Source organism: Crotalus tigris, unplaced genomic scaffold (genome assembly GCF_016545835.1).
Source record: "Crotalus tigris isolate CLP2741 ecotype Arizona unplaced genomic scaffold, ASM1654583v1 scf7180000020888.614114, whole genome shotgun sequence".
Lineage (NCBI taxonomy): Eukaryota > Metazoa > Chordata > Lepidosauria > Squamata > Viperidae > Crotalus > Crotalus tigris.
The window spans coordinates 302,557-310,417 of NW_024098239.1; positions in this window are offsets into that span (position 1 = coordinate 302,557).

Sequence of the window (7,861 nt, forward strand, 5' to 3'; positions counted from 1 at the left end):
TGCCTGTAGCCGGCTGACCTCAAGAACACTTCCCAGAATTCCTTGGAGGAAGCCATGCCTGGTGCTTCACCGGCCCAAAGGGATGGGTGGGTGATGTCATCTGAGCAGACCAGCAGCCCCCCAATGCCAGCCCGCCAGCCCTGCTTTGGCACCACCCTGCGGGCCTTGGCCAAGCATATGCAGGGAAGCTGTGGCTGGGGGAGATCCTGGGCATCTGATCAAGCCGGAAGTGCTTACCCCAAGCTCTGGCTGGTCCTGCGGTGTAGGGATGGTGACCTCCAGAGCCCACGGCAGCCATGCAGAAGGCCCCAGTGCTGAGACTGGGGGGGGGGGGGGGGCTGAGAGAGAAGCTGAAGTATCTTCGCTGTGCCTTTCATGGCATCCTTATTTTAAGAAAGACCATCAACCGCAGAGTAGATCTTAACCATTTCAAGAGGGCTAAGCTCTCTTGCCAAACCATATCAGAATAACTGAAGTTATTATATCTTATTGTAATAACTGAATCAGAAATACTGAAATGAAGTCTCCTGCTTTGGACGGGCTGGACAAGGAGACCTCCGTGGTCTCTTCCGGCCTTAGGGTTCTGTTTCTCAGTCCAGACCTCAAAGCTTCAAATTTTCAAAGGAAGCCAGGCCTGGCTGGCCTTGCCCCAAGCCACCAACCCAGCCTCGGGAGACAAAGGGGAGGGGTGGAAATTGATTTCAAGTCTTAAAGCAGAACTTTTCAAATAAAAATCCAGTTTCCTGGAATTTATCTGTCTTTAATGGGGAATTTACAGAATACAGAATTGATAGAGTTAGAAGGGGCCTTGGAGGTCTAATCCAACCCCCTGCCCAAGCAGGAGACGCTATGTTATTCAGGACAAATGGCTGCCCAACCTCTTCTTCAATGGGGAATTTGGAATTCAGGAAACCACTAAGGTTGTCGCTTTAAGAATCAACATTCATAATTTGGCATTTAGATTTTTGAGAATGTTTTTTTAGATCTTCACACATTGGTACTTTATCAGCAATTTATCAACAGAAAAAAAGATCTTTTGGGATATTTATTGTTTGCTTTCCATTCTTGTCAAATAACTAGCTACTTTTAAAAAACAGGGCTCTCATCCACTTAAAGGAATATTCATTGATTTTTTTAATTGAGTGACCAACTATTTCCATTGCATCTGCAGAAATGATTATCTGAGAGAAAAGTAGCACCAGGGCTGTTTTTATATATTCTACAAAATGCCTTATGTCAGCAATACTCTAACCCAGTGTTTCTCCTCCTTGGCCACTTGAAGATAGGTGGACTTCAACTCCCAGAATTCCCCAGCCAGCTGTTCTGTGCTGGCTGGGGAATTCTGGGAGTTGAACTCCGCCTATCTTTAAGTGGCCAAGATGGAGACATCCTGTCTTAAACAGAGGTGCTTTGCAACTATGTTCTCTCCAGTGTAGACCAGAAAAACCTTGTTTGTTTTTTAAACTCGTTTATACAAACCCATTTTAAAGTGGCTCAGGACTCCTTGGAGTCAGAGCTTGGTTTCTGACGGGACCTTCGCCTGTTTCGTTTGAGGAGAAGCTGGAAGTGGCTGCCTGGGGATTCTTTTGGCCACGTTTTTTTTTTTTCCCACTCTCCTGCTCTTCCATCCCCAAAGTCACCTGGGGCTGGACAGTCCAGGCTGACTGCTTGCTGTGACCAAAAAGAACGCAAGTCACGTCCAGTTGGTTGAATTTGTTGCCCCTACAGGCAGTCCTCGACTTACGACTTCAACTGGGACCGGAATTTCAGTTGCTAAATACGGTGGTTGCAGCTGATTTTATAACCTTGTTTTGCCACGATTATTAGGCGAATGGTTGCACTTGTTAAGTGGGTATATGCTAACAGTTGTTAAGCGAATCTGATCCCCCCCCCGCTTGACTTTCTTTGTCAGAAGCTGGGGGGGGGGAATATAACAAGTAGTTATCACATGATCCTGGGACACTGCAAATGCCACAAATACATGCTGCTTACCAAGTGCTCAGATTTTGGTCATCTGGCTGTGGGGATGCTGCAATAGTCATAAGTGTGGGGATCTGTTGAAAGTCTCACTTTTTTTACTGCCGTTGTAGCTTTGAATGATCACTGAATGGATGGTTGTAAGTCGAGGACTGCCTGTGCCACCGTTTGCTTAACTTTGATGTGACTCTTTCTGAAAAGTTTTGGAGCTTTCGATCCTCGGCTGTTTTCCTACCATTTTAGACTCTCCCTGAAGGGTCCCGTCATCAACCTCTGCGTTGGGGGGAGGGGGGCTTGAAAATAATGCCAAGCTGTGCAAGGTTGAATCGGTGCGCTTCTATGAAAGGGAGATATTTCCAATTGTCATACTGTGATAAGGGTTTCACTGATATTAAATATATAGAAAATAGTATTATTATAATACATTTAATGTTAAGAAATAAATTCGGATTTATATTTTAAGGAGGGGATATGATCAAAATTACTGTCCTGTCCATAATCTAGTTGCAGAAATATTTTTTTGGTAAGGGGAAATACTCTTCATTGTCTCTCTTCCCCCCCCCCTCGCTCATTCTCAGATGCAATTTTAAAATATCTAACAATACAAAGGCTCTGACTGTTAACTCTCTTGAATCAAATCAACAGCAACAAATATTACCAATTTTTGTTCCGTTCATTTTTTTTCCTTGATGATGTTCATTTACATGCTTAATTGTTTGAGGTTTTTTTTTCCTAATAGAGAGGTGGGGGGAGATGAAAAAAAATTAAATCATTTCTTTATAATTTAATATTCTATTTTAATAAATGCATTTATTACATATAAATGTAGTAAGGAACTGGGCTAAATAAAAATACTTTTTATTAGGTAATTTATTATAAGGGAAAAGGATATTTTATTTTATGATAAAGTGATCCTTAAAAAGACTAGAAAGTTTAGAATATATGTAGGTTAAAAATACATTTGTATCCAGAGTATTGCTTAAAAAGTGTTTTTAATATATGTTTCTTTTCCCCCCTTCCTTTTGTGTGTGCGTGCGTGTGTGTGTTTATCTGTATAAGTGAGTAGTTATGATAAAAATAGCCGTTCCCAGAAATTAAAAAGCTATCACAAAAGTTGTATGTTAAAATAATTAAAAATGGCAAACATTAGAAATTGGACAAAGGAAGTGCCACTTTTAGCAATGCAAGTTGTTGTTTCTGACTTAAGATGGCTCCCTTGCTCTGACGGCAAAGGGATGGGGTGGTGGGTGAACCCTCTGTCCTGGGGTTGACTGCTCTTCAGTCCTGCATGATCCGACACTGAGGAGGAAGCCCACCTCAACCAAGCAGGGGGAGCCAAAGGCAGAGCCAGCCCAAGGACCACTGTCCGGCCTTTTTCTGCACGGATCGCCAGGAGGCTCCCAGTTGTCACGGAGTGGACAATTGTGGTGTCTCCACAAACGAAGCCGTCCAGAGAAGTCCCTTCCGGGGCTCTCCAGACTCTGAGCAGTAGCAGTGAATAGAAGGGACAGCTAGAAGCCCTTTTGTTTTTCAGGAGTTTAATGACATCAGCAGTTCTTTCCCTTTTTTTCCCAGGACAGATCCGTGTCTTGTTTTACTCGAGATTAAAGATTTCCTTTGGCATTTGTTCTCCAGCCCCGTTGAGGAGAGACTCTGTCCCCAGGCTTGGGCTGGGAAGAGCCAGGCTGGTGAACCGCCTTCCCAGAAGACTGGAGAGGGTGCCCACGGTCTGGGGTTGGGCTGGGGAGACAGGCACGGGCATTAAGCCAGGATGTGTGTCCGGAGGAGAGAGGGGGGTCTCACCCCCACAAAGAGACCCGAGGCTTCCAGAGGAGACTTTGTGGAGCAGGTTTTATCAGGGAGATTGGCTTTCATCTAATGTTCTCCCACTTTCCGATACTTTCTGCCTTCTTTTTTGAAATCAAGAGGGAGAAGAAAGAAGGGCTCCACAGATGGAAGCGTCTCTCAATTTTAGTCATGATAATTCCAAGTTCCTCTTTGTTTTAGGACAGGAATCTTTCTGGCTCTTTCTGCCTTGTAGTGTCCCAGCTGAGCTCCAGCAGCCTTTTTTAACCAAAAAGAGAGAGAAAGAGAAAAGGAATAGCTAAGTATATATAAAAAAGAAGAATCTTTCTAAAAGTATAAACTTTCTAATGTATTTCTTATAATCCTATAGAAAATGATAAAAATTAATAGTAGATGCTATCCATATAAAATATAAGAAAATTGATAATCCCAGACTGAGTGGAATGTAAAATAAACTCATAATTACAGCAAGTTTTTTGTTCTTTGTTTGGTTCGGTTTAATTTCCCAGCTGATCTTTTACTCTTTGGCTGAAATTTGATCCCCACTATTGCAACTTTCTGTCAGTCTAGCTATAATGTTATTTTTTTACAGAATGGGAAAATTATGAGATCTGATAATATGTATTTTTTAAAAAAAAGAAACCTTTTTTTTATTGTGGATCTTTTAAAGTGTATCCGTGGAACACAATACCAGACAAATGCTAGTCTTTATACTTTTAAATTTAGACTTCCTGTACTATGCTAGGAAGCTCTCTCTTTTTTAAAAAATGCAACTGAAATAGGAGAATGAGATTGAAAGATAATTCTTGGAAGATAATTCATTGTTTTCCTTGGAAGGAAAAAAAAGTTAAGGATATTCTCAAAACTACCAAAAGAAGTTTGGAAGATTTATTAAAATGATTTCCACATATAAATCAAATAAATAAGTATAAGCAACATGGTAGATAGAAAGCACTAGAGGAAGCCAGTTTTTGGACAGGGCTGTCTCTGGAGTATGGTGAAAGAAATTAAGTTGGTGATCGTTACGGCTCAAAATCCACCTACTTTGTATGTGTGACAGGGAAGGACCTTTGATCATCCTATCCTGGACACCAACGGATGGAACTTTTATACCATCTTGACTTTTTTGCCCATATCCTACGGATTTCTTGCCTCTGAAGGAAAGATTGGGCTAGTACTCTCCACCCGCTCCTGCCTGTTTTCATTCTTACTGAATATGCAGCAGCCAAAACAAATTACCCTGGATTTAAGAGAATAATCTGGAATAAAACTGGCTCATCCCAAGGTGTAACCGCATGGAAAGTCAGCTGGGCCAATAAACCCTGGAGGCCTTTGGCAAAGGCGCCCGGCTTGGCCAGCGTGCTTAGCGTTCATTCCCCCATGCAGCAAGGGGTCTTGAATGGGCAGCTGTCTCCCCCCTTCTGGTCACTCTTTTTCCCAAATACTCTTCTGTCCTCAGCCAGGTCTCCAGAGCAAAACCGAGGAGACCTGGAAACTGGTCATCATCTATAGAAATAAAACAGGATCCCCACCTGCAGAAATTCAGCACTTCTCTCTGATCCCATCCATCTTCTGTTCCAGATCTTTGATCATCCTCATCCTTGGGAAAGAAACCATTCTGGCCAGCCAAGAGAAGCCCAACTGGCAGAGAGAGAAATAGGCAGCATTTGGATTCGTGAGGAGGATCAGCTAGGCGGTTTCTGGTTAAGCTCCTGCCCTGCAAAGGCGTGTAGATTAAAGGTTCCAGAAAGGGAGGGTGGGGCCTCCAGTTGCGGGGGTAGGGGGGGCATTGCCCTTTCTCCATTTCCTCCACCTTTCCGAGCTGGAGAGTCATAGAGCTGCTGCCTCTGCACCGCAAAAGGGGGAATAGGAATTCATCACTGTCTCACATTTTTACAACAAATGATAATATGCATAAAACAAATAGGTGTTCCTCTTGTTAGAATGATTTTGAACTATAGCTTCTGTGCCCTTTTCTCATTCTGCCTTGAAACAACCCTTCCAAAGTTGATGGGGAACCTTCTGCATCTCAAGGGGGTATCTGTCCGTTTTCAATTCTTTCCCACCCTGGATGTGGTGAGTCCATCTGAGCTGGAAGCATCCGATTTAGGCTTCTTTTGATGTCGCTGTTTGGTTACCAATTCCTCCTTTCTTGTATGTCAGATCCCTTTTCACCTGGACTCCGGCTTCTCCTGGCAATGGGCCTTTGTGAGCCTGGAGCCCAGTGCTGGCCCTGTGTGAAGGCTGCCTGCCCTGGTACCCCCAGTACAGCCCCCCTTTTCTTAACACCGAGAGTCCCTTGCCCCTCTCTTTCTCTCTTTCTTCCGGGGGCATGTGGTGAATCCTCCCCTCTTAAAAGGGGCTTGTAAGATGAAGGTCAGCAAGCCCCCTCCCCACCAAGCCACCATTTATTTCCATTTATTTTTACCTCATTTTGTTATTTCTGTTTGATACTTGAACTGTAATAATAATGCCAGGACTGACTTTCAGGTGCTCTTTATAGTTACCTCCAAATCTCTACTGGTTTCAAGCCACTCTTTTAATCATTAGCATATTTCCTCAAAAGGATCTTATTTCAAGGGTGCTGAGAATTTTTTTCAAATCTTGAATGGTGGTTCTAAAGCTGCCTTTCCCAAAATTGCCCTTGAGGAAAATCATGTTATGGGAAACTGGTGCATCTGTGTAGACTTATTTCTAACAGCAATTCTTGCTTTGGGTCAAGGCAACATGGAAGGTTTCTTCTCCATCCATAGAAGCAGACAGAGAGACTACTCGCTTTTCAAGAAGTGGATCAAAGATCTTGGGGAAGACTTGAGCACTGATTTCCATTAGGATCCAGGATCCATTTTCTTTGCACACTTGTAGAGAACCTTACCGGCTTCTGTTCCATTCCAACATGCAACTATCTGGAGTTTTCTCCAGCTGTGGAAAGAAAAAGAGATTTTCAAAATCTCAAAGCAATATTTCACCTTCCAGATCAACAGGGAAAACTCAGATTCCTTGTCTGTTGGGATCTGCGTGTGTTGTAAACTGACCAGGTCCAGATTCAGTGGAGGACATAGAAGTTGAGGCGAGGCAGTTTCTGAGCCAAACTGGAACAGACAGGATTAGCCTGGGGCATTAAGAGATCAAAGTAGAAAGAGTCAAAACTCCTTCTGTTTGGGGTAAAGCTGCATAACTGAGATTTGGAAGTTACTTTTGAAATGATAGTGACATTCAGTTCCTAGGTTAGAGGAAAGCAAGCATCTTCCTCCTAGGCACCAAGGAGAGCACTTTGTAGTGTTCCTTCAGGGCCAGGTTGACCACACAAATGGAGAGCCCTACACTACCTCGTGTCTTCTGGAGCAGCTGATCCAACACACTCGGAGGGCGGGGGGGGGACTCTGTACTCCGAGTGTCCTGGAACCCTCGGAGCAGAGATATAGTTCTCCTTCCAAATGAAAGGATGATTGAACTTATCCCATGATCCTTCAGAAACAATCTTCACAAAACATTTCTCAGGACATTTTGCTGAGAGAGACACAAGAGGGATAAAAAACCCATCATCTTTGGTGGCCTGGAGAATAGACTGGAGTCTGCCCTTTCCAAGACTTGAGATCTTGCAGGATAAGCCATCCAGAGATCTTCAACAGATCTGGAACACACCAGCTAGGGAAGAAAGCAGCCTGACAGAGTAAATCAGTTTTCCACACTCTTCCCCCTAAATATCTAATTGTAAGCAGAAAATCTAATACTGCCATAAAAATTTGAATTCTTACCAACCTCCTGAGGGGAAGGGGATCAAAGTTTCAGGTAGGCCATATTCTCTAGGTGTCCAGGGAGGAAAGACCTCTGCTCCTGGAGTCACATTTTCATAGGAGAAATGGGAAGTTTGCTGTTCAGTTTAGGGGGTCAAATTCACTAGTTAGGAGTGGGTTCAAATCTTTAAATTCTTTAGGTTATGGGATTTTGGCATTGATTCCATCCAGTGTGATGGAAGGTATTTCCCATAATTCCCAGCCAGAAGTTGATTGGCTGTGGATTTTGGGAGTTGTAGCCCAACACCTGAAGAACCAGAGCTGTTGCAGGTTAAATAAGG